Below are 23,103 nucleotides of genomic sequence, written 5' to 3'. Positions count from 1 at the left end.
CTTCCATGGGATTTCTGCCCCGGGGGGAGGACACTTTTTAATTTTGTATTTCTTTAAAAAGAAATGAAATCTAGAACTCCTGGCATGCGGATGCATACAGACACAAAAAATAGTGCTTTATTGTATAGTTCTGTTGACTAAAATGTAGAATTGTCTCTTGGTATTGGTCAGCTCTTGCCACGCTGTTGCTGTTTAACAAGTTACTTAGAAATTCAGGGCCTTAAAACAGGCATCACCTATTCTCCTGGATCTGTGGGTCAGCTGGGGTTGGCTTATTTGGGCAGAGCTCAGCTGTTTGACTGGGGGTCAGTGTGCTAGTCCTGCAGGGCTTGGCTCCTGAATTAGTTTTGCTCCATGTGTGTTTATTCTGGGGCCTGGGTTGGTGGGACAGCATCCACCTGGAAAAGGGCAGAGGCACAGTATGACCAGCGGAATGGACTAAGGATTCCTAAAGCATAGGCGGGACTCTGGCACACGCTCGTCTCCACCTATCTGCCATTGGCCGAGGCGAGTCACATGTGCAAGCCGAATGGCAGAGGACAGAGAAATAACACCCCCTCCATGATGGAGCTATGGCAAGTTTGTGAGTGCAGCGAGGGGTGAGAAATGGGGACAAGCCAATTACCTTACACAGTATGTAACCAGATTTCTCTGAAAAGACTGATGTTTTTAAGAAGGCGCAAATCTATCTATCTCATTACCCCCCCCCCCATTTTGTCAATGAGCTCTTTCTGTCATGGAGATGAGTATATGTTTCCTTATTTTTTTAAAGATTTTATTTATTCATGAGAGACACACAGAGAGAGGCAGAGTCACAGGCAGAGGGAGAAGCAGGCTCCCTGCGGGGGGCCTGACGTGGGACTCGATCCCAGGTCTCCAGGATCATGCCCTGAACCAAAGGCAGGTGCCAAACCACTGAGCCACCAGGCTGCCCTATATGTTTCCTTATGACTTAATTAGACAACAGAGGCAAGATGATGGGGCCATCCCACTGGCACCAGGCCCCACAAATCCACATTGATTGGCTATAGACTGAAGAGATAACAAGGAGATATTTAGAAATAGGATGAATAATATTAACCTTTAACCAAAATTATTACAATTTCCCCGTTTCCTTGTGCTTGGCAGCTCTGGTTCCTCAATCTGTCAAAGGGTAAACATTCCGAATCACCTCCCAAGAGATTTTTTAAATCTGCTTTGATTTACTGGTGTCACTTTAAAAATATTTGTAAATGTAGCTCCTGTTTTAAAGCCTAGAAGAGTTGTAGATGAGGTCATTTATAATTGGAAGAAAAATACATTTAATCCTTTAGTTCAAACAAATCAGAGCCAACCCCTTGGAAATTAGATGGTTAATTTGATCAATTTTGACATATAAATGGATAAGCTAAATTAAAAATAACGCACACACACAAAATCTCCTCTCTGAAGTTTAAAACCTTTGCCCTGTCTTCTTCCATTATATCAATTGATTGAACAGTTGCCAAATCCTGGTGTGGTTTTTTTATTCCACAGTTTGCTCTGTAGTTGATCTTACCTAGCAGAGCACCTGCTATATTTCAGTCACTCAGTTGTCTAAATCAGGGGGTTAGCAAAGCATGGCCCATGGACCAAATCCAGACCACTGCCTGCTTTTTTACAGCCCACAGAGCTCAGAGTAAGCATTGCGTTTTTAAACATTGAGGGGAAAATCAAAAGAAGACAACTTTATGACCTGTGAAAATTCTATACAATACAAATCTTAGCATCCATAAATCCAGTTTTATTGGAAACAGCCGCACCCATCATTTACATAATGGCTATGGCTGCTTTCACACTACCATGCTACCAGAGTTGAGTGGTTGCAATAGAGTGGATGGCGGGAAAGCCTACACTGTGTATTGTCTGGCCATTTACTGAAAAAGTTTGTGGATCTCTGGTCTAAAACTACGCCTCACATTACCACAGACACTGTAGATAGGTCTACTGTCATATAAGAATGAAGGCAAAAGAAAGGGGATGCACAACGTTTGCATGGAAGGGAATTCTGGAACATTCTGATAAGGGCAAAATAAGATAGAATATTCATTTATCTGCCAGTATGTGTGGAGAACTGGATATGTGCCCAGCACTCAAGGAAAATTTCAAAAAAGGATGACATCTAATTTCTACTCTCAGTCTTCCTCCTGAACAAAAAAGTAAGGGGCACCCACATATGGGTCATAGTGTCTTGAAACCTATCTACCTTGTCTCATTCTCTAAGCCACCGGAAAACCCTTTGGACTTTTTAAGATGAACGTAATATTTTTTTCATAGCTTTTCTTGTAAATATTCTAGGCAGAATCATTTTCATGGGCACTAGCGTTCTTCCCCATTCAAAGTTGAGAATTGGACTCTGAAACACATCATTTACTCATTGGTCTCAAATGCTGGCTCCTCTGGCTTTGCATTGGAGACTTTGACATTAGTGTATCCAGAACTCCCTCAGAGGAAAGAATGTGAAGGGCCTCCAAGGGCTGACCCGTAAAACACCACTGCCCTGTTCATTAAACTGTGCAGGGCTTGTTGCATGCGTAGCTACCAGAGGCGTGTGGAGAGAGAACTGTCTCCTGCCAGTGCAGCCTGTATTTTGCCAAGGGATGTGGCCCCATCTTATGCTTCGTGATGTTTCTTTTGGCTGACTCTTCCACATTCTTGTGACCTTTTGAATGGAGATGTCTTTACAGCTTTAGCCCTACAACATGGCCTCCAGCTATCATTTCCTGCAGGTCTTGTCTTAGAACTCAGCAGCTTCCTGAGTAAATGTCACCTTGGTGTCTCCTAAGAGGAGCTTGGGAGGCTCACAAAACCTGGTTCCCACCAGATACTGAAGCATAATGTCTGTGAGTCTTCTTCTCATTGGACTCTGCAGGAGGATGAGGCTGGAATTCTCTTTGGTTCCAAAGTGAGGGCAAGGTAGGGCACTGAACAGGGAATCAGGAACATGCCCCTCAGGGTGGGGATCAAATGACCCCAGAGGAGGAAATTCCAGTTGAAAATAGAAAGCAGGTCAGCACCCTTGTGAGAGTCAGTGTACTAGACTCTGAAGTTGGCAACCTCTGGCCTGTGGAGGCTGCTATCAGAAGGCCATGGAGTGGCTGGAACAAGGGTGTTGTGTTTTATGGCAGTAATTGGGTGGTACAAACCCAAAACGAAACATGATTTATCTACTTTCACAGTTGTGCTGGGCTGGAGAGTTAAGCGGAAATGACTCAATTTCATATATTTGTCATGTTGACCAATGGTCAATTCATTAATAGAGAAAGGCAATTTGGGAACAGTATTTTCTTGGGAACTATAGTGTATGTGTACATGGCGGTGGGGGCAGGGGGCAACTTCTAACTCACCACGATAAGAATTTTGTTATTTGGTAGAAGCTATATACTTTCCCCTCATTAATTAAATTAAAAGATCTCAATGAGCATGCCTTAAAAAAAAAACAGATCTCTGATTGACTGGAAACTGCTCACAACATACTGGCTTGCTAAGAAAGCTGGTGGCTCTTTGGCTGGTCGAAACTTTCCAGAGTATCTTTAAAGACACCTTAATGTCCAGAAACTTTACCAAAGCCCTTACAAAGCTGTGGAAGTGAATGTCACTTGGGAAAGTTTGGTTTGCTTGATTCAGCCTGTGATCCAAATTTGGAGGAGATGAAATATCTTCAGGGTTTCTTCTGCAGATAAAATAAAGAATGTGTGTCATAAACGGTTTTAACCTGTTTGACTTTGTGCTTTTTTTGTAGGAGAGGGATGCTGGAAGGGGGTAAAATGGACCCTTTTGACTTTAAGGAGGAAATCTTGCCTGATGAAAAAATGCTGTCTTTTGGTTGGGTATCACAAGCTTTTTATTTTCTAGTGGAGAAAACATGTTTGTAGGGCTGGTTTTCAGAGGTTTCTTTGCAACCTTTAATTTATTGGTTACTTAAAAATTCTAAATATTACAGACACCAAATTCTTTGTCTAGAAGTAGGATTTTGTTAAAGGAGAAATATTTTTTATCTATAGTTTGTATATGTGTATGAGAATATGATGATTTCCCCTAATCTAGACAGACAGATGGTGGATGAGTTGTTGTCTGAGGCTGGGGGTAGGAGAGGGGAGTGACCACTAATGGGCACCAGGGACGTTATTGGGGCGATGGAAATGTTCTGATATTGGATTGTGGTGATGTTGCACAGCTCAGTAAATGTACAAGTAAATTTTATGGGATGTAAATTGCATCTCAGTAAAGTCCTTTTTAAAGAGTATGTGCTGATTAGAGAATCAAAAAGTGTTTATTTGCAAATCAGTTGAAAGCAATGTCATACAACCAGGCTTGAAATACATTAGTAGTGTTACAGTCTATCTTTTTCCCTTTTAGGCTACCCTCTTAGAAAAACCAAATGTAATAAATGAGTAAAAGCACATTTCTTACTACTTATTCAAGCTTCACAGTACTCTGACGAAGCATGTATTTGTGGGTAATACAGAAACATCGCACTGAACTGATCATCAGACTTCTAAGAAATTGGACTTTCTCAAAACAAAAGCCAAACAGGGGGGCGCCTGAGTGGCTCAGTTGGTTGAGTGTCTGTCTTCGGCGGCTCAGGTCATGATCCCAGGGTCCTGGGTTTAAGCCCCTCGTTGGGCTCCCTGCTCAATGGAGAGTCTGCTTCTCCCTCTCCCTCTGCCTGCTGCTCCCCCTGTCTCTCTCTGTCAAATAAATAAATAAAATCTTAAAAAAAAAGCCAAAAAGGGTCTGAGCAACCATCAGAATTGTCTTCATAATTTGATGAGAATGTTTGAAGACTGGATTATAGTTATGGTTGCACAATTTGGTCATTGACTGAAAATCATGGATTTGCACATCTAAAATGGGTGACTTTTATGATGTATAAATTATACTTTAAAAAAATTATACTGTGATAAAGTTAACTTTAGAAATGTAAAATATATACATAGAATACCAGAATGTCACCTTCTGGTGACACAGGCCCAATGCCTGCATTCCATATAATGAAATCACGGCCTCAGGGCCATAGTCTTGTCTTCCTCATCTTATTTGTGACAGTTTGGCTGTGACTGGGTGATCCTGAAGTTTACTTGGGGCTGTTGAAATTATTCCCTTTGCTTAAAGAGATTCTACTGGAAACAACTCTTCACTTATTTTTTCCCCTTTATTTTCTAGTGCAATGGAAATATCCCATTCCAACATTAGCTTCTTTTCTTCCCTCCTTTTCCGCCCTAACTTCTCTTTATCATTTCCTTGCTCTTGTGGTCAAGGTCATTCAGATCCTGTGGTTCCATTCGTATGGGCTTTCACTTTCAAGCTGTTAGTAAGTCTGCCCTCTGGTAGCTGGAGATGTGTGCATTAACCCAAGGGACCTGCGTGCCAAAATGGCCTGGCATGGACACACGAGGTTGGGTGTAAACCCGAGGGATAGCATCATTTGTTTAATGCCTCCATGTAATTCACATGTTTAAACAGGGGTCATACACTGGAAGTGTTCAATCTGTTGGGGTTCAGTATAGCTACAGGAATGTGCATCCATCACCAATAGCTAATTTTAGAATATTGTGTCCCTGCCTAAAGGAAAGCCCATACGTACTGGCAGTCGCATTCCATTCACTTCCAGCACCCTCCAGCCCCTGACTGCCACCGGTCTGCCTTCTATCTCTATGGATTGGCTTATTCTGGACATTTCATATAAATGGAATTGTACACTCTGTGTTCCTTTGTGACTGTCTCCTTTCGCTTCACATAACGTGTTCGAGATTCACTCATGTTGTAGGATGTATCAACACTTCAGTACTTTTTATTGCCATATGATATTTCATCATATGGAAACACATTTTGTTTATCCATTCATGAGTTGATGGACATTTGGATGGTATCCACTTTTTTACTGTTGTGAATAATGCTGCCATGGACGTTCATGTATAAGTTTCGTAGGGCTGTGTATTTTCATTTCTCTTGGGTATATGCCTAAGAGTGGAATTTACAGGTCATTATGGTAACTCTCCGTTTAACCACTGGAGGAACTACCAGATTGCTTTCAAAGAGACTGCACTCTTTCCCAGTCCCACCAGCAATGTATGAAGGTTCTGATTTCTCCACATCCTCATCAACGCTTGTTACGGCCTGTCTTTTTGGTCATAGCTGTCCTAGTTGGTGTGGAGTGCTATCTCAGCTTTGTTATAATTTTTCGTTTTAAGCAAAGGCAACTAGAAGGTGATTATTCGCTTTACAACACTCTTTTCTCCAGTGCTCTTTTTAAAATCACAAAACTGCCTATATATTTAAAAACGTGTCCTTTAAAAGAAGTAGCTCACTGCAGTCTGCACATTCCAGCAGTATCCATTACACAAAGCAAAGTGCACACAAAAGGCTCCCTCCTCCTCCTCTGGCTTAGGACTGTGTGTCTCATTGAGTGGCTGGAGGTCATGCGCTACCTCTGCAGTTCTCCTGGGAGGGAGAGCATGGCAGGGTCCTCCAAATCAACAGCTCTCCAGCCCTGGCGCTCAGCAGCAGGACTTGGAGAAGGCCCGAGGGCATGTGTTCACAGGCCCCTGCCTGTGCTCCTAAGTGAACACTTGACATAGATACCCAGCGAACCATGGAGTGCAGTTCAGAGACCTCCCTCCTCCTTCTCTGAGGGCTGTGGAACCAGCTCGACCTGGCTATGGTACCTGTTGTATCTGTCATGCCTGGAGGAGTGATGTTTAGGTTAAGCCATCCAGGCAGAAGAGGCATTAGGTGGCAAAGAGAAGAAGAAAACACTCCAGAAAGATGGGGTAATTTGTGCAAAGACCCCGGGGCGGGGGGGGGGAGGAGGCCTAGCAGGTTCAAGGAAGTGAATGAAGAAAGTCCAAAGTGAGTGAGCAGGAGACTGGCATGAGAGGCATTTAGAGAAATGTAGGAATTGTAAGGTCTTGTAGGGCCACAGAGTAAGGATATTGGAGTGTAATCCGGGAGCAAGAGGAAGCCATTGAAACATTTTAAGCATCGTGAGGGCTGGTGTGTGTGTGTGTGTGTGTGTGTGTGTGTGTGTGTGTGTGTGTTATGATCGATTTCTTCGTCCCTAAAAAGAACGTGATGAAATTGTAGAACAGCCTTTTGAACACTCAGGGTTGGAGGTCCTTTATTACCAGGACACCCATAGGATCGCCACTCCTGGGTTTTGGTCAACCCTGGGAGGAAGAATTCATGGATGACCATTGTGGGATCCTACTGTCTTAAAATCTGCTTCACTCTGTTCCTGGCTTCTTCTGCTCTGACACCCACTGGACACCAATTACTACATCTCTCAGCTAACTAGCAACAGAGGAAGTCCCATGGGTTCAGTCTGGGTGGTGGCATGCCTGCTAGGAAGGCTCTCTCACTCTGCCTCCTCACAGGTTTCTGCGGATTGGGTAACTGCTGGATCAGTCGCCACCCTGGGCCAGTTAGCCATGGCTCAGGGCTGGTCTACAGTACCTGGATGGAGGTTTATACTTAAGGAGCCCCCAGTGGCTATTCCCCTCAGCAGGAGGTAACTGTGGGCAGGAAAGGACTTTGTTGCCCTTCTCTGTAACAACAAGCAAACCACTGCCAAAAGCAACAATAAAAAATATCTTGCAGGGTTGGGGCAAGGATAACAGATATTGTAGGTGAAACTTACACAGTGCTTGCCACACTGTTTGTGACAATGCTTGTCACATAGTGTACATTGCACAATTGGTTGCCATCTTTGTTACAACCATCCCATCCCACCCACCCCCACCCACATACACACATCACTCCAGTAGACTGCGTGACAGGTCAGCAGGCTGGGGTCTTAATCTTTGACACAGGAGCCAATGATAACACCTTTGACCAATGGACAGATGACTTATAGTTCTATTTTCATAGCTTTTTTTTCAGTTATGGTATTGAAGTCATTTGTTTTTTTAGTTATTAATCTTACTGCTTCTTCCAACGCTTTGTTGAATAGCATTTCATCGTGTTTTGGTTAAGTGATTTATGGCTGGCTCACAAATTCCAGTCTCAAGATTAAAGTTACTCACAAATTCCTTAGTACACTCATTGTGCTAGCAGAAATTTAAAAAAAAAAGAACTTTAGGATAACATTCCTGTATCTGATGCCTCCACGACTCTGTTGAATTCCATCACATACCTCCTCCCTCCACCCCATTCACCTCCAAATGGCCAGTATAAGCATGTGTAACATACATACGGTTGACCAGTAAGGACATGAAAAATGCTCAAAGTCAGCAACCGTCAGAGAAAGGCAAATCAAAACTACAAGGGAATATCGCTTTATACCCTCTAGGCTGGTAACAATCAGTGTGTCAGATAATCACAAGTGTTGGCAAGAAGACAGGAGGACTGGAACCCTCAGACACTGCTTATGGGAACATAAAATGGTGCAGACATTTTGGAAAAGAGTCTGATGGTTCTTCGAAGAGTTAAACTTACAGTTATCAGGCACCTGGGTGGCTCAGGGGTTGAGCCTCTGCCCTTGGCTCAGGGCATGATCCTGGGATCCTGAGATCGAGTCCCACGTCAGGCTCCCCACAGGGACCCTGCTTCTCCCTCTGCCCATGTCTCTGCCTCTCTCTCTGTGTGTCTCATGAATAAATAAATAAATATTTTTTTTAAAAAACCATACAGTTATCATATGACTCAACAATTCTACTTCTAGGTATACACCTAAGATAAATGAAATATGTGTCCACATTTAGTCTTGTACATGAATGTCCATAGCAGCATGATTCATAATAGCCAAAAAGTAGAAGTAGTCCAAATGTCCATCAGCTGATGAATGGGTAAAAGAAATGGGATATGCCCATATAGTGGAATATTATTCAGCATTGAAAAGGATGAAGTATTGATACACACTGCAACATGGAGGAACCTTGAAAACATTGTGCTAAGTGAAGGAAGCCAGGCACGAAAGGCACTTACTTTTTTTTCCTTTTTTTGTTTTTTTGTTTTTTTTTAATGAATTTATTTTTTATTGGTGTTCAATTTGCCAACATACAGAATAACACCCAGTGCTCATCCCGTCAAGTGCCCCCCTCAGTGCCCGTCACCCAGTCACCCCCACCCTCCCCGCCCTCCTCCCCTTCCACCACCCCTAGTTTGTTTCCCAGAGTTAGGAGTCTTTATGTTCTGTCTCCCTTTCTGATATTTCCTACCCATTTCTTCTCCCTTCCCTTCTATTCCCTTTCACTATTATTCATATTCCCCAAATGAATGAGAACATACAATGTTTGTCCTTCTCCGAATGACTCATTTCACTCAGCAAAATACCCTCCAGTTCCATCCACGTTGAAGCAAATGGTGGGTATTTGTCATTTCTAATGACTGAGTAATACTCCTTTTTTTATTTTTTATTTTTTTTATTGGTATTCAATTTACCAACATACAGAAAAACACCCAGTGCTCATCCCGTCAAGTGCCCCCCTCAGTGCCCATCACCCATTTACCCCCACCCCCCGCCCTCCTCCCCTTCCACCACCCCTAGTTCATTTCCCAGAGTTAGGAGTCTCTCATGTTCTGTCTCCCTTTCTGATATTTCCCACACATTTCTTCTCCCTTCGAAAGGGCACTTACTGTGTGATTTGATGTATATGAAATGTCCAGAATAGGCACGTCCGTAGAGGGAGAAAGTAGATTGGTGGTTCCCTAGTGCTGGGGTTGGGGGGAGAAGGAATGACTGCTACTAGGTATGGGTGTCTCTTTGAAGTGATGAAAATGTTCTGAAGTTGGTTGTGGTGACTGTTACCAAACTCTGTTAATATACCAGAAGCCATTGAATCGAATGCCTTAAATGCATAAGTTGTATAGTATGTGGATTATATCTCAATAAAGCGGTTATAAAAAAAGAAGCAAAGAAAGCCAACCAATGCTCAACTTGAATGGTGTATTCTATTGCACGGTAATTGTCTGGGCCTATTTACTTATGAAACAAAACTCCTCGGTTCTCTATTTATGTGTTACTTTGCCATATATGTACTTAAGAAACTTCTCAGTTTACTTACAATATATATGTGACAGCCAGTTTATTTTATGTCATGGGAAACAGAAACAGAATGAGCAGAGGACTGTTTATGTGAGTGCAGTCTGGCCTTTTGCTGGAGACTGGGATATATTTTAATGCCCCAAACCACCCACACACCCCACACATTAGTCAGGGCCAAGATGCTGGAAGCAACCATGACTGCCGACCACAGGAAACCAGGATGCATTTTATGTGCATGTTTGTAGGCAAATGTAGCATAATCTATTTAACCGGTGTGGTAGTGGTGGTGGCGGTGGTGGCAGTGGTGGCTGTGGTGGCGGTGGTGTGTGTGCGTGTGTTTACATTGTGTGTGCGTGTGTGTTTACAGCAAGCCCAGTCAGAATCCCTAGGCCAAACAGTACTATGAGCTTCTAAAAAGGAAGAAAGATCAGTATCTTTGAAAATGTATTCTTGCATGCTCTCAGTTGCTTAAGGATTGCTTTTCCTAGCTGAGGCCCAATTTAATCTCCTGTTGCCAGAGGGTCAGTGATGGCAAAAAGGAGTTTCCCTCCAATATCCACTCCCTATCATCTTACATGACTTATATGCATACTTTCTAACCCTTGGAACAATTCTCTAAGGGAGTTTATTTTTCCCATTTTATTGATGAGAAAACTGGGGCTTGCAGATGCTAAGTAACTTTCTCAAGGTCACAGGAATATTAAACGATGGGGTTGGGTTCTTTTTTATTGGTGTTCAATTTGCCAACATATAGCATAACACCCAGTGCTCATCCCATCAAGTGCCCCTCTCAGTGCCCGTCACCCAGTCACCCACACCCCTCGCCCACCTCCCTTTCCACCACCCCTTGTTCGTTTCCCAGAGTTAGGAGTCTCTCATGTTCTGTCTCCCTTTCTGATATTTCCCACTCATTTTTTCTCCTTTCCCCTTTATTCCCTTTCACTATTTTTTATATTCCCCAAATGAATGAGACTATATAATGTTAGTCCTTCTCCGATCGACTTATTTCACTCAGCATAATACCCTCCAGTTCCATCCACATCAAAGCAAATGGTGGGTATTTGTCGTTTCTAATGACTGAGTAATATTCCTTTGTATGCATAGACCACATCTTCTTTATCCATTCATCTTTTGATGGACACCGAGGCTCCTTCCACAGTCTGGCTATTGTAGACATTGCTGCTAGAAACATCGGGGTGCAGGCATCCTGGCGTTTCACTGCATCTGTATCTTTGGGGTAAATCCCCAACAGTGCAATTGCTGGGTCGTAGGGCAGGTCTATTTTTAACTCTTTGAGGAACCTCCACACAGTTTTCCAGAGTGGCTGCACCAGTTCCCATTCCCACCAACAGTGCAAGAGGGTTCAATGGGATTGGGTTTTGAACTCACGTTAGCTGATTCAAAAGACCATCTTCTGACTTATTCATGGTAAGCTGTTTTTCATCTTACCAAGGAGAAATGACACCCTTTACTCTTCTGCTGTTGACTTAATTATAATTGTTAATAAAACTGAAGCAGAAATTAATTATTTGAGTAGAAATTGATTATACAGCAATTCAGTATTTAGACCAGGAACCAAGGATTTCTAATTTCCATGCCAGACCTTAGCCATTCAAATTCTAAAATTAGTTGGTTTTTTTCCTGTGAAAATATAAAGTCATATAGCAAACCCTTAGTTTTTAGGATAGCAGCCTAAGTAGGATAGAAATGCCTAGTGATTTAAGAAAAGCAAAAGAAAAGAAGAAACAGAAACTCTCTTGAGAAGGAAAGCTGAGCTCCAGAGAGCACATGCTTTTACCCAGTGATGTCGTCCTTCATGGATTTGTCTTGTAGAAGGAAAGAGACATGGCAGCTCATTGGTGATAGGTACAGGAGAAGCTCATCTTCAGAACTGGAAAGTGTGGAGGAGCCATTGTAGACAATGAAGGGAAAAGCAAAGGGAAATAGAGTGGTAGAGCTGGCCTGGTAGCAGCCAGCTGGTCTCCTGGGACTTGGGTGGGCACCCATGGCCCCTTGGTGGTAGAGGTGGAAAGCAACAGTGGGATAGCAGTTTGCCCATACTGTTGACAGTGGGAAAGAGAGAGGGCAATGAAGAGGGAGCACCAAGAACTGCTCTAATATTCAGAGGAGAGGCAGCCGGCAGCCCCTCACATGTGGCCCAGAAGGACGCCGAGCTGAGAGCCACGGTGGAGAGACATCATTCATAATGGATTGTCACTGTGGATGGCTGGAGGCACATTAGCTTCATGTGGTGATACTGTGACAGGCTCATGCAGCTCTGAATTTGATCTGTATTTTCACCTGTAATTATGCCCATAGGAATAACTGGTTCAAAGGTGCAAAAAGACAAGGAAATGTCTCCATTAGAAAAATAAAAACTCTTACAATAAGATGGTTAGTGCATACACTTTGGGCTCTCCAGGATGTGTGCTTATCTAGAATGACTCATTCCTGGATGATCCAGGGTCGCCGAGGATTTACTGTACTGGCCCTTAAGAACTACAACCTGCTCTTTTTAAAAAATATTTTTGGAGACATTTTTCCTTCCTGAGGTTACCCACAGGAATATCCTTTGCCCACATTTTCTTTGAGCTCTAGATTAGAGAAAAAAAAATCTATAACCACCCACAAATACAAAATTTCTTAAGATGAGGCTCTCAGGGGCATAAAACTTATGAACTGCAGAGAAAATTTGGTTCCTGTTGGCAGGCAATGTTACTTTCATTGAGTTCTAATTACATGGAATAGTTTCTAGGTGAATTAAATGCAAAGCAAGAGGATTATTTTTATATTTTAAGTTCTATGTTGAATTAAGGAGACTGAAGATTGACTCAAATAGATTGGAGGACTTGACAGTTAACAAGCCTAACACTCCTCTTTGGAATCTTGCTTGGGTGGGTTATGTGGATTTTAAGGCTTTGTTGCACGGATGCCGTTACCTGTCATAGCATGAACACGAAGGCTCCTTGTTATTATGGTAGTTTCTGGAGCCAAAGGCTGGGACAGTTTAGAATACAAGACAGATCAGCAATGGGAGGCACAAAGGGTGGAGAGGCTCATCAGAGGGGTCAGGAAGATGGCTTTGGCCTCGGACCCGGGCATGACTCAGTTGGGTGGTGGTGGTAAGAGACAGAGAGGAAGTGTGGAAAGGCCAGTGGTACCAGCAAAGCATAGAGTAGGGGAGCTCGGGTCTCTGTACGGACCGTATTTGCATTCATGTATTCAACCTTTTCTTTTCTCTTGCCTTGTGCGGGCCTGGCCTCTCTCCATCTCTGTGTCTTTTTGAAGCATTGCAGGATATTCAACATCAGCACCTAATTATGGGCCTGTTTCGAGGTTAGAGCCTGTTTCATCTCTGCCTTAACATGGTTTAAGTATGTCTGCAAAGGAAGAACATTTACTTACATTGTTAACCATCCCTTTTCATGTCTCAAAACAGCAGATTTGTTTATCCAACAGATTTTGCCAAGAAGGCAGTGAATGAAATTTCAGTTTTCAAGTATGTTTGAAGTTAACGTTTTGTGATAGAGAGCCAAGCTCAGTCAAGCAACACTTTCTTACGAAAGCATCTTTGAGCTCGACATAAATCATGACTTAAAGTAACATTCAGCCTTCAGACCAGCATTGTCCAATAGAAGTGTAATCCAAACCACAAAGATAATTTTAAATGTTCTAATAGCCATGTTTAAATAAGTTAAAAAAGTAGAAACAGTGATCTATTTTACCCAATATGTCTGAAATACTATCATTTTCATATGCGATCAGAAAAATTAGTAAGGAGACATAGCATCATGTATAGTTTTTCATTCCAAGTCTGTGAAATGTGGCATGTATTTTGTTACTTATACCACATCTTAATTTCGACTGGCCACATTCCAAGCACTTATTAGCCACAATGGCTAGTGGGTTCCATATTTGACACCAGGGCTTTAGAGAACTGGATTAGGAGACAAAAGGTGACAAATCTGATTTAGTTCCCTGCAGAGGAAATTTTTATGCCAATTGGTGGGATTTTTCCACTCTGCCCCATGCCCGTACCCCAGCCCTAGGCACCCCAGGACTACACTTCACACTGAAATAGTCAGGATTTTGCATCTCTGTAGGTGCTGTGGGTATGGAGCCATGTTTTCTTGTTGCATGCTAAAATCCAGCTGCTGATCTCTGCTGGTGTGCTACTCAGCTTTGAATTTCAGCCCCTTGGCTTTCCCACACTCAGCAGCCAACGCAAACTATTGTTTGCCATGATACCTGTTCCTTTCTAAGAAGATGAAGGCAGTAATCAGATTTGCACTTAGTACAAGGTGTTCAAGTGAAATTACCTACTGGTTTTGGCAATCCTCCCTCCCAAATTGCTGGGGTGTATCTTCATTGGGGTTATATAAATAGGGATTGCCCACCTCCTAAATAGACTGTGTAATACTGGAGGTAACCTAGGCATCCTCCCACACCCTGCCACAGTTGATGCCCAATTATTTCCCAGAACACCTAAGCCTTTATGTAATGGGGTCCTGGAAAGAAGGGAAGTGGCAGGCAAAAGTGGAATAGATATTTCAAACATCGCTCATGTGTGAGACATTTAGATCTGGCATTTAGGTGCAAGACTCTTTTGCTTCCAGTTTCGGGGTTTGTTACATTGCAAGCATGCTGGGAGTTGCCAGGGCAGCATCTTGGAGCTGATACTAGCATGCAGAGAGCCAGCGGTTCCTGGACCTCTTGATACGAGCTCAATTATGGGCAAAGCCATTCTAGAAGAGGAGATAAAGCCCAAGTCGTTACAAGGCATTTCCTCATGCAAAATGGAGAGCACGTTCTTCTATTTATTAATTAACCTGCCGTATAAAGCTTTGCTTAATTTAGGGATGGGCTCAAAGCATGACTCACTGACAGTCTTTAATGTTTGGAAAATGTTTAAAGAAGATGGAACCAAAATGGATGGAAAATTTATATGCTCATTTGAGCTATTGTCCTATGTTAGTATTTGTAATTTTTCTTCAAAATGAGACAATCTTAAGCCATTTAGGTACAGTGTAATCATGTGGCCAAGGGCTTGGGAATCAGACCCTACATTTCTGGGCAATGTCATCCTTTGAGTTTGTATTTGGAATCAGGCATAGCTTCAAATCCCAAGTCTGGAACTTACTAACTGGGTGACTTTGAGCAAGTTAGTTCTTTGTGAGCCTCAATATCATTTCACAATCAGGGCAGCAAAACTATCTCACAGGGCTGGACTCAGAACTAAGTAGGATGATGCACATAAAGTGCTTGGACAGTGATCAGGACAAAGTAAACCCTGAATAAATGGCAACTACTTAATTTTAAAAGTTAACATGTTATCAGATGTCTTTCAAGTATAAGTGTGTGTGTGTGTGTGTGTGTGTGTATGAAATGAGAATATATAATGTACTAGCTTTTAAGCCTAATTGTTTTTATTCTAAAATAGGAAATATGTCCAATCATTTATTTTTATTCAAGTCAACAAACATTTGCTGAGTTTGGGTTACGTCAAAGAATTTACTGTTGGGTGATGAGGTGTACATTACAGTCAAGCTTTGAGTATCCTAACATCCTGTATATACGAATGACTGTTAGATCACAGCTTCCTTCCTGTAACTCTTACAATGTAATATCCATTGCCCTGTGGTCCTCAACTGGGGGCACTTTTGCCCTCCCCTCGTCCAGGGACATTGGCAATGTCTGGAGACATTTTTTGGTTGTCACAATGGGGGGAAGGGTGCAAATGGCATCTAGTGGGTAGAGGCCAGAGATGCTGTCCAACATCCTGCAGTGCCCAGGAGAGCCTCCACCACAAAGAATTGTCCAGCTCTAAATGTCAATAATGCCAAGGTTAAGAAAGACTGGATTTGGCCTACCCCTCTCTACCCCCATTTGTGTTGTACATAGTGACACACTCCAGATGCCCAGCGGGCAGCACCACTTGATGACTAGTGAGGGTGAATGTCCCACCCATCTAATGCCTCACTGCCTCTCCTCTCCCCTCCTGCCTTCCCCTTCCTCCAAATCTTGGCTACTTATTCTAAAAGTCTATGTTGTTTGACTCCTGCTCTTTCTGTTTTATATTTAGAAAAAAAATGACTTTGTTTATAATCAAAGGTATGCTGCTAGTGAAACACCATATTAAGACCAATATCCATCAACTTTTAAGCCCTTGAAATTGTCCAAAAGTGCCTTGGGGAACTGTATCACCCAGTTTTATATCCCTTTTCTGGTCTTTCTCTTGTTAAATCTGTTTGGCCCGAGGCTTCGGGTTTCAGGGTAAGCACAGTGGTCCTAGTCAGTGTTGTTCTGCTGTTTTCCGTAATCAGGTAGCATTATTGCTTCCTATGGGTCTTCACTACCTGTGTATAAATTTCAGCTGAAATGTGGGTTAAGTAGATTTTTTTTTTAAGTTAAGCTTACAACAACGGTAATCTTTTACGGGTTTTAAGAGAAAATGTTTATTGAGTTTCCTAAGAACCGGGTGAAAAATAAATTTAAAAATAGAAAAATTAATTTTTAAAATATTGCCCATCTATCAGTGGGAGTTGCCTGTTTATTGTCATCTTACTTATAGTGACTACCCATCGTGTCAGTATTCATGTGTGCAGAGGGAACAAAAAAATGTGATAATAATCTCACCGTGTGTAGGTTTGAATGTTTATTGCTTTGCCTTTTTTGCAGCCTGGGCATTTTTTTTTTCAGTAGAAACAGTTTCTGGTTGTGGTCTGAGAGAGCATCGGCATTGTGTAGTATGCCAGTTTGTAAAGAAATACCCTGAAAAACCACTAAAAAATATAAAGTGTCAGGATAATCAGTTGAGTATTAGCAATGCATGCCTAATAGATACGCTCTGGTAAGTCTGCCCCCCTGAAGTCATTGATGCTCTAGACCATTGGTTCTCACCCAGGCAGATTGCTTCAGGGGAATTTGGTGATGTCTGGAGACATTTTTGATTTGCACAAATGGGGTGGGGGTGGTGTGCTACTGGCATCTAGTGGGTAGAGACCAGTGATGCTCCTAAACATCTACAGCGTACAGGATGGCTCCCTCCACAAAGAATTACCCAGCCCTAAATGTCAACAGTGTGAGATTGAGAACCTGCTCTAGATATTATGTGTTTTTCTAGAGTTTATATCTGTCTCTGTTCATTTAAGGTTTTGACCAGGCTCTTCGGTCTGTTGAGGTAAAAACTGTCCTCTCCTAGGCTGGCTGGACATAAAGCTGTGAGTGTTGAAGTCAAGGTGATACCTACCTAAAGGGTTGTCAGGGGGAATTTGTTTGGGGGGGGCTGGATTAGCTATCCTTGGGCATTTTTTCTGATCCTAAGAATCCTATGCTCCCTCTCTTTTGCCCCGCAGGCAAGTGGGGCAAGTGCTTCAGCAAGAATACTTCCCCAAAGTTTGTGGTCATCATGACCAGCCTGTTCTCAGATCTCGCCATTAGAGCCAAGCAGAGTATTTTTGGAATGTTGATGAATGTGCTGAGAATGTTATTTTTAAATAGCATTTTGCTATGCAACACCATGGTACGGTCTCCTGAATGGAGCTGATTCCAAGTGGAGGCATGACCTCTAATGCCTAATAGTAAACTATCGAAAACCTATGAAGACAAACAGCCATAGGGGTTTCCAAATGTATTCATATGACCAGCTGCCACCACTGTCATCCCCCTAGGCACATAGACATCCCTCTTCTTGAAATTCAGGCCCTCAAATATTGGGAAAGAAATACAGTATCGCACTGAGTCTGATTGACATACTTCTGGATGAAATGATAGGATGTCTGGGTCTTCTTTTGATAGGCTCTGCTGGAGTAGAAATCTAAAAGTGAGTGTTTCGAAGAGAAAATGGTAAGGCACAGGAGCAAAAGTAGAGGCTTAGATGGTTTGCGTTTTGGCTGCCTGTTCTTCTGGTGACTTCCACTGGTAGCAGAGGCAGATGTGCTTTTTAGCAGGAGAGGGCGCACGGTTGTGGACGGTCGTGGCTAAGGAGTGTTAGCCTTTCTTTTCGCGCCTGGAAGTGTGAGCAGCGCACTCTGTTGCCTTCTTCTCCTCCAAAGTGCCTTCTCTCCTCGAACCCAGAGCCAGTGTGCTCCAACTTTAGTAATATTTCCCTCTGCTGAACTCCTGTGCCCATGCCTCTTGGGTGTCTTTTTTGTTAACATCGAGATAGAACTTGTGTAACGTAAAATTCACGATTTTAAAAAGTGGTCAGTCCAGTGGGTTTTAGTGCATTCACAGAGCTGCACCTCCATCACCACGTATTTGAGAGTTTTCGGCACCTCAAGAGGAAATGCTGCATCCAGAGCAGTGGCCACCCTGCCATTTGCCTTCAACACCCCCTTCCCTGACAACCACTAAGACTAGTTCTGCCTTAAACTCTATAGGTTTGCCTTTTCTGGCTTTTTCCACTTCATGTGTTTTCAAGGGTCATCCATGTTGTAGCACATGTCGGAGTTTTGATCCTTTCTCTAACCTTCCATTGTACAGAGACCACATTCTGTTTATCCATTTATCAGTTGATGGGCATTTGGGTTGTTTCCACTTTTTGGCCGTCTGCATAATGCTGCTGTGAACGTTCGTGTGCAAGGTTTTGTACAGACATGCATTTTCATTTCCCTTGAAATGAAGTGTACCTAGGAGTGCAGGTGCTGGGTCAGGTAGTAAGTCTATGTTTACCCATTTGAGGAACTGCCAGACTGGACTGCATTCCCACAAGTGGTGTGTAAGGGTTCTCATTTTTTGCACATCCTCTTTGACATTTTGATTTGCACAAGCCTGTTGATATTGTCATTGGTCTTCAGGATGAAATGTCTCACGTGTATTTGTTTCACTTTCCCAGTTCGACAGCCAGCTACTTAAGATGGTGATCCATCAGTTCGGTCTTTATCCTAGCAAGTGGTTCTTGATTGCTTACGGTGTGCCAGGAACTCAGTAGGAGGGCTGTGAAGATGGAAAAGTTCTGTTTAGTAGGGAAGGTACATACAATCTTCTCAGCCCATTTCTGGGTGACAAGTGTGGTGACGAGCACCTATTCAACGAACAGCCTTTGCTTCCCAGAATCCATATTGATTGTCTCCCTCCCACAATGTCATACCAACACCACTTAAGCCTACCATTTAATGCATTCTATTTTAGAGAAGGAACAGATCTCTGTGTGTGTCCTCCTTTTAGTCCAAATGTAGAAGCTCTGATCTTTCTCTTGGGCATTTGCATTTCAGTGCCACTTAGCAAGTATGCTTAAGGAAATAAATGCCAGCAATATTTCTAGCAGTCACTTTGGAAGTACAATGTTGAGTTATTTTGAAACAGTGAATCATCAAGAATGTTAATCTGTTGACTTGTAAGTATAAAAGCTGCTTGAGACTCCAGCTAAGGAGGGAAAAGGAATCTTCTAAAATTTTTATTCCTTTAGACTCAAAAATAGATTGTCCATATGTTGCCTTCACCTGCAGTCAGTCTGGTGTCTTTCTTCAACTACCAGCCAGTGGTCAAGAGAAATTAAGATATTTGGAATCCCTGAATGGTGTCAAGAAGGAAAAGCATCAAACTACAAACTGTTGAAATGAAAGACGTGTCATGCCATAGAAAGGTACCATTGTACAAATATAGAAATATGACCATTAAAGTGCATCTTATGTTGCGCCTTTCAGTGATTTAACAACAGCATCGGATGGTTTTCATCTGAGTTCTTAATTACCTAATGTAAAAATGCCAATGTTTGTAGTGCCAGGGCAGGGGTGTAAAGGCATTTCTTGGATTTAGGAAAAAGTCCTTGATCCCCCAATGCATTCAAGGAAAGACAATGGCACTTTTATTCCAGTTTGTAAATCATATTGATTTTATCAGTGACTAACAAATTCTTGCGTGATTCACTTGAACTCTGAAAAAAAGTTTGTTTGTGGTAAAGGAAAACTAAGAAATTAAGAGTGAACTGTGTTCTTATTAGAAAGAGATGAGTAAAATCCTTATTGACTCCATGCGCATAGAATAATAGAGAGATTCTCCTATGGGTTCAATATTTTATAAGCACTTACACAGCACTTACCACTTACCAAGCCCTGGTTTAGGATTTTTACAAATACAGTGGGAATTTTACATCTTCATGCCAATCCTAGAGAACATGTACAATTACTGTCCCCATTTTGCAGATAAGGAAACTGAGGGATTCAGTGACCTGCATAAGGCCACCCAAGGAGTTAGTGTAATCCCATGCGGTTTGGCACCAGAGTACCTGTTCTAGCCTGTCCCTCCACGAATGGAATCACTGAGTTGATACCAATGGAGGGGGCGGGGGGATCCTGTTGGCTTGACAGCATTCCAGTTTTCAGAGGACAGTTGGCTGTAGGTTTTTTTCATACAGCCTGGGAGAGCAATGAAATAAGTATGGGAGATAAAATATACATCATAACCTCTATTTTCTATGGTCCATATAATGCATTATCCATGCCATGTGTTATACATTACAGATTATATGTATTATACTACGTTTCCCTATTGCATATATTAATGTCATATATTGTACATATATAATGCACATATTGTACACACACTTAGATGTTTTTGCCCCTTGCAGGCTATCCTTTCCCCTGTGCCCCCGTGGCCTAGATAATCATGTGGGTTCTCTATCCTTGCTCCTCCCTTCTCAGACTTTGAAGAACTGCAGGCTGCTAGTTTTCTTGGAAGTTGTTATCCTTTCTTCTTGGTAAGAAGTATATTGAAAGATCAACAATGTCCATCTGTCTTCAGACACTGAGGTTAGATCATGGAAGAGAGGTCCAGAGGTGTCGGGCATGTCTACAGCTTAGCAGCCTGACACTGACTTTTCTGGTCTGGGGCAGCTTTCACAAAAACGAGTTTCTTGTCATCGTTCCTTCATGCAGGAACATCTCGTGGCAGTTGCTTGTAATCAGCTCCTCCCAAGAATGACAACTCATTGTCATTCTCATACTCATCTCCTGGGCTGTGGCTTCTCAAAGATGGGTCCCATTTTTCAGCAGCTCCTACTGGCAGTAGCCCCCTGATGTCTAATCATTTAGGGGGGATGTGTGTGTGGGGACATGTTTTAAGAGGCCAAAATGATGAGTGCTAACACACCTTCTATTATTCCATGCCAAGAGGATCTCAAATTAGGTAGGACATTGTAGGGACACCTGGATGGCTTAGTAGTTGCATATCTGCCTTTGGCTCAGGTTGTGATCTCGGGGTCCTGGAATCAAGTCCTGTATTGGGCTCCCCGCAGGGAGCCTGCTTCTCCCTCTGTCTATGTCTCTGCCTCTCTGTGTGTCTCTCATGAATAAATAAAAAATATTTAAAAAATAAAGTAGGACATTGTATGTGCTCGACTCAGCAAGTCAGTTATAAAGGCAGGGAAGACACTGGATTAAAATGAATAATCTCCATGTAGGCTCCAAGATTAAAAAACATAGAGCTTACATGAAACAGATATGACAAGAAGAATCACAGTTGCATAGGTTTCTTTAACAGAAGTCTGTTTCTCATCTTGGCATTCATTCCAGAGCTTACTTTTAAATGGGCTGCTGTGTGCACAACATATTGCTTTGCCTTCCAAGTACTTTGTCAGAATTTGGACCAGTACCTAACAGGAATAACGAAATCATAGTTCTGGGGAACAGTGCCTATATATATAATAAGCATTTGATAAATGCTTTTGAAAACAATAAGTGGATTGACTGCGGTTTCAGCAGGTAACGGAAGAAGGTAGCTTTAACCCCTGAACACTTGGGAAAAGGGAGCAGCTACCCCAAGAGGGGCAATCACCCCAGCCCTCTCTGGGTAAAAGTTGCCTCTGGGTACAAGAAGGACAGCGGAGGAGGAGTTGGGGGATAGCATGATGGCTCCTACCTTACACACCATCTGGGAAGCGCCTCCTGTGGCATCACGCCCAGAGCCAGAATGTGGTTGACTGCTTCACTTTTAAGAGGTTTTAAAGTTCCCCGGAGGTGGGAGCTATGGGATGGGCTAAGGATTCTCCACACAGCCTGTGGTGATTGGAAGTACTTACGTTTCAAGCTGCCATCGACCCTCCTCTCTACTGGAAGCAGCCAAAGCCAATAGTGAAGTCTTAATGTTTTCGCTCCGAAGAGTAAGAGTTGCATGCCTCTGGTACGATAGTACTCCTACAGGGTGATTCATAGGTTAAACCATTAGAACAGAAAAGAGGAAATATTTTTACTTGGCTAAGCCCTCCTTTTTAAAAACAAATATTACTATTTTTTTTAAAAAAAAACCCGTATCACTGGCATAGTTTTCAATTCCTTTCACAATTGGTTGCTCTGCAAGCATACAATCTTTAACTATGAAATCATTCAGAGATAATTATTTTTGGAAGGAAAAATGACAAGGGAAATAGTTATGTAGTCAATTTCTGATTATCCAGGATGATTTTGCCACTGGAATTAAAATCCCATTTTAGCAAATAGCAACAGTTACCTTCTGTCTTTGCTAACTCTTGGAACAAAATGTTTTATTAGGAAATAGGACTGAATTGTATTTCTCCTCCCGAGCCATGGGTTTGTCTTGTATTTTCACTGCCTGTGGCACCTCGTGTTTTCCCCATCTCAGACGTGGGCTGGGGCTGGCTTGCCCTGGATGGAGAAGTGATTAGGTGCCTCTCCTTGCAACCCCCTGTTCCACTCCCTACCTTGGTCCCTTGAAAGTGGCCACAATGGCAACATTTACACCATGGAAATTGGCGAAGGCTGGGAATTGGGGCTTTCCTTCAAAGAGTCATCTGTTGAGCATTTCTCCAACACGCTGCTGCCCCATTCGCTCTTCACTCTTTTTGACATGTATCCTCTACAATATATGCTATGTCGCCCCCTTTGCAAGCCGTGGGTGTGATGGAAAAGGTCACTCTTTCTTTGCCTCGTTATAATAATTCATATACCTGGGTCTGTTCTTTACCATCCCTTTTTCCACGTTTCAGTCAGAAGGAGATGCCTTCCTCCTGAAAAACTTGACTCATTTCTCATTTGTTCACTCTGATTGCCCACGGCCCAGGATTTAGAGAGCCAAGTCCTCTAGGTGTGCATATAGAAGAAAAACAAATGAGAGTTACCAAGGAAGGTTCTTGAATAAAGTGC

The 23,103-nt window shown here is 42.6% G+C and overlaps 1 protein-coding gene across 2 annotated transcripts in view; it reads left to right on the top strand.

Moving 5' to 3' along the window:
• The window catches only part of ARHGAP6 (Rho GTPase activating protein 6), a 488,580-nt gene that overhangs the window by 253,817 nt on the left and 211,660 nt on the right, over positions 1-23,103 (top strand). The gene's annotated exons all lie outside the window — the stretch shown is intronic.

This window comes from Nyctereutes procyonoides, unplaced genomic scaffold (assembly GCF_905146905.1).
Source record: "Nyctereutes procyonoides isolate TBG_1078 unplaced genomic scaffold, NYPRO_anot_genome, whole genome shotgun sequence".
Classification (NCBI taxonomy): domain Eukaryota; kingdom Metazoa; phylum Chordata; class Mammalia; order Carnivora; family Canidae; genus Nyctereutes; species Nyctereutes procyonoides.
The sequence above is the reverse complement of the archived record's forward strand: the minus strand, read 5'-3'. Positions and strand labels throughout refer to the sequence as shown.